Source organism: Mobula hypostoma, chromosome 7, assembly GCF_963921235.1.
Source record: "Mobula hypostoma chromosome 7, sMobHyp1.1, whole genome shotgun sequence".
Classification (NCBI taxonomy): Eukaryota; Metazoa; Chordata; class Chondrichthyes; order Myliobatiformes; family Myliobatidae; genus Mobula; species Mobula hypostoma.
This window is the reverse complement of record NC_086103.1, coordinates 66,563,993-66,572,463: the sequence shown is the minus strand read 5'-3', so window position 1 is coordinate 66,572,463 and position 8,471 is coordinate 66,563,993. Positions and strand designations below refer to the sequence as shown.

General features: G+C 42.9%; 1 long non-coding RNA gene across 1 annotated transcript; it reads right to left on the bottom strand.

Moving 5' to 3' along the window:
* Positions 1–419: 419 nt before the first annotated feature.
* LOC134348938 (uncharacterized) lies at positions 420–2,994 on the bottom strand. The gene is made up of 3 exons (XR_010018530.1): positions 2,966–2,994; positions 1,848–1,930; positions 420–792 (listed from the first exon to the last, which is right to left on the bottom strand). It is a non-coding gene; the product is annotated as an uncharacterized LOC134348938 (long non-coding RNA).
* Positions 2,995–8,471: the final 5,477 nt, after the last annotated feature.

Genomic DNA, 8,471 nt, shown 5'->3' with positions numbered 1-8,471 from the left:
GACCTTTACCTTGCCTGGCTTCTCATCTGGCTTCATTTATCACCTTCCATCTATCCTCCTTCTCCTTCCCCCACCCTTTTATTCCCCCTTTCTTTCCAGTCCTGAAGAAGAGTCTCAGCCCAAAGAGTCGACTACTTATTCATTTCCATAGATCCTACCTGACCTGCTGAGTTCCTCCAGCATTTTGTGTGTGTTGCTCTGGATTTCCAGCATCTGCAGAATCTCTTGTGTTTATGATATACTATCCTGAGATTTATTTTCTTGCAAGCATTCATGGCAGAACAAAGAAATACAATAGAATAAATGTAAAACTACACAGAAACAAAGACAGACAAACAACCAAAGTGAAAAGACGCCAATTTGTGCAAATATGAAAAAACGATAAATAAATAATACTGAGAACATAACCTGTAGAGACCTGAAAGTGAATCCACATGTTGCAGAATCAGTTCGGAGTTGTGGTGAGTGAAGTTATTCATGCCTGTTCAAGAGCCTGATGGTTGAAGGGTAAGAAGTGCTCTTGAACCTGGTGATGTGGGAGCTAAGGCCCCTATGCTTCCATCACGATGGCAGCAGCAAGGAGAAAGCATGACTCGGATGGTGGGGTCCTTGACGATAGATGCTGTTGTCCTTGAGACAGCACTCCTTCCAGATGTGCTCAATTGGTGTGGGGCGGGGTGGGGGGCATTGTCTCTGATGGTCTGGTCTGTATCCACTAATTTTTGTAGGTTCTTCCATCCTTGGGTATTGGTATTCCCGTACCAGGCTGTAGGGACACTCTCCACAGTGCTTCTATTGAAGTTTGTCAAAGTTTTAGATGACCAGTCAAATTGACGCAAGTAAAGGCATAATCATGCTTTCTTTGTAAAGACTCTTACTTTTTTTTTTATCATATCCTCTAATATGATAATGCTAAGAAATTTAAATTTAATGACCCTCTCCACCTCTGATCCCATAATTATCATGGTCCTGATTATTAATCCCCTATCTTGTTCCTAATCTCCTTTAATTATGCCTTGATTCCGATTGTTAATTTCCCATTTACTGCTAATTCGCTTTGATGACAGCACACCTGGTCTCCATTAAGAACTGCAGTCTAAGAACCCCGGCATCACAACCACTAGTTGACAGTTCATTGGTCTTTTTTCCTGTGAGATATCTACATTCCCTGACTGCTTAGAACCGTTTGTTCTAAGTCTAGCTCCTGTTTCAAGGTTTACCGATGAGACTCCATTTCTCTGAGTCAAGGCTCCGTGTCAAGGTTCCATATCAGGGCTCTTTGTCAAGATTCCTCCTGTTTGTTGCCCAGCATTTACGCCCATGTGAATATCTAGACTCAATCTCCGTGCCTGTGTCCTGCACTTGGGTTCGCTTGCTACGCTCTTGTAACAGTAATGAGTGCGGGTTCATGGACCTCCTGACCCATAGTCAATAATCAGCTCTTGTTTTCACTAACGGTGAGTGAAAGGTTCTTGTTCTGCCACCATTAAACCAAATTTTCAATCTCCCTCCTACGCATATGTCAATTCAACAACAGTAATTCCAGTATTGAATTGTCCCTGTGCTTCACCACCTGCTGCCAGTATAAGTAGCCTCCACCTCCCCACACCATCCCACGCTCCCCCATTGTGTCACTTGACTCCTCTGCTCTGTTTTCTTGATGTAGCCTATTCACTAACCATTTTACTATCTGTCCCGCTTCTGTCTATGGTCCAGAATTTTCCCCAAATTATAAAGTAACAAACAGAATGAATAATTAATTGAAGATTTAAGAACAACTGAGGATGCTGGAAGTCTGTTACAAAAACAGAAAATGAAACAGGCCTGAATCTTTAAAGGAACCATACCTGCTGTCCGTATTCTGGAGAGGCACAGCGTCTAAATCCTGAGCCTGGCATGGTCAGATGTGTGAGGTAACATCGGACAGCATCTGTGAAAAGAGAAACAGTCAATGTCCACAACCCTATATCAGAACCATTATAATGAATTCAGAGCCTGACAGGATATTTAATTTTTTATCCACCGCCTTTATTTTCATGCCTATTCCTCAGCCCAGAATATGGACCTTTTCTCCATCTCTAGAATTTCCAACCCACTTGGACCTCTCCTTATGGCCTTAATTGATTTATTGCAGACTGTTGATGAGACATTGACCACTTCGATTTTTCCACTTTCCAGAACTTACAACAATCAGCACCCTAACAACCAAGTCTGTTTTGATGAAGATTCACAACCATGAAACAGTGACTCATTTTCCTTCCATGAATTCTTAACTGAAAGACAACAAAAGCTTTATAAGGCATTGATCAGACTGTACTTGAAATATGATGAGCAGTTTTGGGCCTCTTATCTAAGAAAGGTTATACGTTTGTACTTACTGGCAGTGGAGAGGGTCCAGAAGAGGTTCACAAGAATAATTCTGGGAATGAAAAGGTTAAGATATGAGGATTATTTGATAGCTCTGAGCCTTCACTCCCTGGAGTTTAGAAGAATGAGGGGGCATCTGATTGCAACTTATTGGAAATTGGAAGTCCTAGATAGTGTGGATGTGGAGAGGATGTCCCCTATAGTGGGGGAGACCAGGACTAGGGGGCACAGCCTCAGAATAGAAGGATGCCCCTTTAGAAAAGGGATGAGGAATTGCTTTGAAATTTATTGCCACAGACAATTGTGGAGGCCAAATCATTGGGTATATTTAAGGCAGAGTTGGATAGTTTCTTGATTAGGAAGGGTGTCAAAGGTTACGGGGAGAAGGCAGGAGAATGGGGTTGAGGTGGATAATGTGGTAGTTCTGCAATATGCTGCACCACTGAACCAAATTAATACATAAATTGGTGCAAGGGAAGTAATGAATTGTTGCAACAGCAGGTATTACTTAATGTGACTTACAATCCAGAGTTCAAAATGGAGCTGAGCAGATCAAAGCAGCTTGTCACAGATCAGCAAAATAATACCGTTAGCTTACACTTGGCTGTAACCTGCCAGCAGTTGATGACTGATGAAAATGTGCGGTCCAGACCTTTCATGTCAGAGCGGAGAACTTTGAAGTATTTGCCTGTGCTTCCTGCTGTAATCAGCATTCTGCTCCCTATTGCAACATAAAAGCATGCTGCAGCATTCCTTATAGCCATGGCAACTGAAAGGCTGCATTTCCCCTGCCTTTGTGCAATGAATTTAACTTCAGACATTCATGAAAAAAATAGTACCTCAACTCCGTTCAGTTAAGGCTTTAGTTAAAGTGCCATTATGTCTACATTGTAATTTATTCTCATTATAAATTGCTCTTTTATATATAAAGTATATGCATTTTGTAGAGTGTCATGAATAAGAAGAAAGAGAAGCAAGATTGGGCCATTGGGATCCAGATGCTTGTTCTGCCATTCAATAAGATTATGGTTGATCTTTCATCTAGTCTCACTTTCCCCTATCAACTCCATGGCCCTTGAATCCTCTAAAATGCAAAATTCTGTAAAGGAGAAAAGATGTATGTACTGCACTATCTCCTGATGATAAAGCAGTAGTACGCAAAATGAAACAGTCCTTAGTCATAGAGAATGATTTTGTTATATCACAGGATGCTGATGAATGGCAAGGAAGTGATACAGAACTGGAGAATCTCTCTCCCTCTTTGCGGTCAGTTTTTCCATTCACCCTATTGTCTCTCTTGTCCTTCTGATCCTGTCAACCTTTCTCTTCATTTTCTGGTCATATGGTTCAAAAGATCAGGAAAGCTGAGCTCTGCAATCTGAAAATGCAAACGTTATAGTTTAAAACTCAGGAAAACTTAAAATTAACTGTAAGTGCAAAGGCAGCTTATTGGCACAATGTGATCAGCTACTCATGAGTACTAACAGAGAATCAGGCCAGAAATGTCAGATATAGACACAGAGAGTACAACTCCACGTGAGTGCATCACTGTATTAGTACTGGCACACACTCTGGAGTCCAGGTGTTGCATGGTGGAATAGTGGGTTAGTTTGTTAAGAGTTTCCAGCAGTACCTCACAGTGCAACTGGCAGCCTGAAATATAATCCATAGGGAATGGAGAAACTAACTGTGGAGAGGTGGATCTAGATGACTTTCTTAGAAAATAGGGCACTGAGATGTGATCTTAGAGAGGAGTAGTAACTCAACTAGACATAGACTCAGTCTCTTTTGACAGAGCTGGGGTATCAAGAACCAGAGGGCATAGGTGAGAGGGGAAAGATCGAAGAGGGACTTGAGTGGTAATTGAGTTTTGTATCCATGTGGAATAAGTGGCCTGAGGAAGTGAGTGAAACAGGTAAAATAACAAATTTAAAGACAGTTGAACAGGTACGTGGATTGTAAAAGTTTAAATAGTTGTGGGCCAAATGCTTGGACGAGACATCTTGGGCCTGTTGGGCTGAAAAGCCTGTTTCCTTACTGTATAACTCTATCTATGACTGTGACGTGAAGCTCAGCCTCTGAAACAGTACATACACAGACAACATCTGTGAACATCTGAGCTCGACAAGAAGCTCAGAGATCTCGGCCTTCACCCTGCCTTGTGTAGCTGGATCCTGGACTTTCTGGTCAGATTGCCAGCAGGTGGTAAGAGTGGGCTCTCTCACCTCTGCCCCTCTGACCCTCAACACAGGTGCCCCTCAGGGCTGTGTCCTAAGCCCTCTCCTTTGCTCTCAGTATACCCATGACGGTGTTGTCACCCACAGCTCCAAGCTGTAATTAAATTTGATGATGACATTACACTGTTTGGCCTATTCTCAAATAATAATGAGGCAGCCTACAGAGAAGAAGTCATCACCCTGACACAGTGGTGTCAAGAAAACAACCTCTCCCTCAATGTCGCAAAAACAAAGGAGCTGGTTGTGGACTACAGGAGGAATGGAGACAGGCTCACCTCTATTGACATCAATGGATCTGGGGTTGAAAGGGTGAACAGCTTTAAGTTCCTCACAATAAACATCACCGAGGATCTCACGTGGTCTGTACATACTGGCTGTGTGGTGAAAAAGGCGCAACAGTGCCTCGTTCACCTCAGACAGTTGAAGAAATTTGGTATGGGCCCCCAAATCCTAAGAACTTTCTACAGGGGCACAATTGAGAGCATCCTGACTGGCTACATCACTGCCAGGTATGGGAACAGTACTTCCCTCAATCGCAGGACTCTGCGGAGAGTGGTGCGGACAGCCCAGGCCATCTGTAGATGTGAACTTCCCACTATTCAGGACATCTACAAAGACAGGTGTGTAAAAAGGGCCTGAAGGATCATTGGGGACCCAAATCACCCCAACCACAAACTGTTCCAGCAACTACCATCCGGGAAACTGAACCGCAGCATAAAAGCCAGGACCAACAGGCTCCGGGATAGCTTCTTCCACCAGGTCATCAGACTGATTAATTCATGCTGACACAATTGTATTTCTATTTTATATTGACTACCCTGTTGTACATACTACCTATTACAAATTACTATAAATTGCATATTTAGACAGGGACATAACATAAGGGTTTTTACTCCTCATGTATATGAAGGATGTAAGTAATAAAGTCAATTCAGTTCAATGCAATTCAACTCAATGATTGTTCTCAAGTGGACAGTTTCCTATTAGCCTTGCACATTAACTCCACTCCAGCAGGAAGCTTAGGGGAGGTGATATGCAGGACTTTGGCAAGAAATTTTAAGAAATATCTTGGGGGGCTGACACAGCCACTCTTTATAGAATGAAAGGTTGGCGGAGTGTTCCCCAAGCAATTATCCTGTTCCATTTTCATTGTTAACTGTTTCCCAATCCTGTAATGGTTACTGACCCCTGTCGTTTAAACCCTAGTATCCTTTCTTTCACGGTAGCCAGCTTTTTCTTCAATGTATCTTTTGTCCTTCCAGACCTCTGGCTCCTTCAGTCTCAGTCATCTTCAGCCCAATGGCCTTGTATGCCTTCCAGTCTTCAGATTCCTTTTCTCTCTCCTCCTCACCAAAACAGTCAGCCTCTGGCTTGATGCATTATCTGGGTCAAAACTGCAGCTCCACTCACTTATATGTGAACTATTCCACATAAGAAATATCCCAGAAATAAGACAAAAGCCCAATCAATTTACAGGCAGGTTCCTGCTAACCATTGTTTCTAACAACTTTGGTTGTAAGACCTTAACTTTGCTTTGTCTCGTAAATGGTGTGCTGCCACTAATCACACCAGTGATTGGACTTAAATTATTTTAAAGGTCATGCATTCCTGTCTGTTGATTGTACGATAACTATACATTTCACACACGCACACACACTTCTTCTTCTCCATGACCTAGGATCTCTTGCTTCAAGTCCGTAGACTCTACAGCACAGCTCAAGCAAGGGTTAACAGGGTGAATACATAAATAGATCCGGAGGTGGTATGCACCTTCCATCATTTACAAGAGGTGCCTTGCTTGCTCTCACCTAAGGAACTTGAGATTTCCAGAGCAATGCAAAAAGCTCTTGCTGCATTTCTCCAGTCACAGGCCAGGAATCTCCACATGTTGATGGGAATGGCACAACTTTTCAAGAATGCTTCAAGACAACCATGCCCGTTTTCTTTCTTCCCCTGGTAATCTCTTGCTGTGACAAGGCTCAGAGTGGAATGTCTGCATCTGAAGTGGGGTGTTAGTTATGTGCTTGACATAGCCTGCCCAGTGGAGTCATCTGACGGTAGTTAGATGTTTATAACACTAAGAAACATTGGTCTCTGTTGTACTTCCTTTTTCCTGCCAATGAACTTGCAGGTCTTTGTAATGACAGTATTGATCTCAGATATCTTGAGCTGCCTTCTGTAGGTAGACCATGTGTCTGAAGATTACAGGAAGGCTGGGATCATTGCTTCCCAGTAGAGGTCTTGATTTTCAAATAATATTTTCCTCTGAAAACCAAAGGTTGTGTGGTTGCAGATTTCATCGTCAACATGTACTTTATAAGGAATAATGAAATGATTCCAGTGTCTTGCCCTGGAGCTTTACAGTCAGCACTCTATGATAGGGCACTCTGACAAGGGACATCTGTTTGGCAAGTGTTTATGTAACCCCATTGTCCTTCTTCAAGATGGTTTAATGTCATTTCCAGTACACAAGTGTAAAGGAGAACAAAATAATTGTTACCCTGGAACCAATGCAGCACGAAAATACACAATAAAATACACAGCAATAAAAACGTAACAAATAGAAATATAAATACTTAAAATAGCTTAAATACATAGATTGATTGTATGCCTATAAAGTGTCGCTAAGCACAGAAGTGTCTGTACATAAGGTGACTCTGACAGGAAATGTTAAAGTAGTGGTGGTCGTGGGTCTGGAGGGGTGTGTTAGTGGGTGGAGATGTTCATCAGCCTTATTGATTGGGGAAGAAACTGTTTTAGAGTCGTGTAGACTAGGTGTGGCATAAAAAGTGGTGCAAGATGTGCACTCGCAGGAGGGTGAAACTGCTTGCAGTCTCCACTGTGGTGCTGCTGACGTAAGTGGTGTGAGTTCTCCTGAAGTCAAAACCCTTTTCCTCTGTCTTGTTGACATTGAGAAAGAGGTAGTTTGCCTAGCACCAGGCCTCGAGCTCTTCCACCTCCTCTCTGTAGGCTGTCTCATTGTTGTTAGTGATGAGCCCCACCACTGTCGTGTCATTGATGAACTTGACAATGTGGTTACTCGGGTGCCAGTCATGTGTGAGCCGAGTGTAGAACAATGAGCTGAGCACACAGTACACACAAGTACACCTGTGCATGGGTACAATAAAATACTTACACATGCATTATCTACATAGACCAGTTTGATGATTAAGTTTGGAATGACCTTATTTCTCGAGGTGAAGGAAATCAACCAGCCTCATATTTGTTCTGTAAATTTCCCCCACTGCAATAACAAGCTTGTATACATGGATTGTTTTATCAAAGGAGTGAGTTAGTTCTCCAGAGTAAAGGAAAATCCATCCTTGTCAGCAGGTAAAAAACACAACTGGGCCTAATGACTAACCCACAGATTAGCAGCATGGGAAGAGGTACAAGTTTACTAGAACTGGGTAAGGCTCTGGGAGAGCCTCAGATAGAATAGCCATGACACGAGAGGAGAAGTCGATCAGTCAACCTCAGACACCATTGAACGGCTAACGAAAAGCTAAGCAAAGGTGATGAAAGGACAACAATCATTTCTCTCAGTGCTGGATGGTTCGGGAAGGGAGAAATTTGTGGGAGGTGTCGGCTGTGGTGAATACATGAGGAGAGGTCAGCAGGGAGGCAATGGAGAAAGGAGGCGGGGAAGTGAACACAGCAGCTGAGGAAAAAGAGAGAGTGGACGTCTCTGAGAAAGGAAAAGAAGTGGGCTGAGATGCGCAGTGTGAGAGAAAAAGTAAAATGAATAAGACTGTGAGAGGGACAGAGATGAGCAGAGGTTTGGATGTGGGGGAAAGAAGTAGGGAGGAGAGCAATTGATGGGGGAGCAGTCAGTCAAGATGAGAACAGTGGAGAGGAGGCATCATT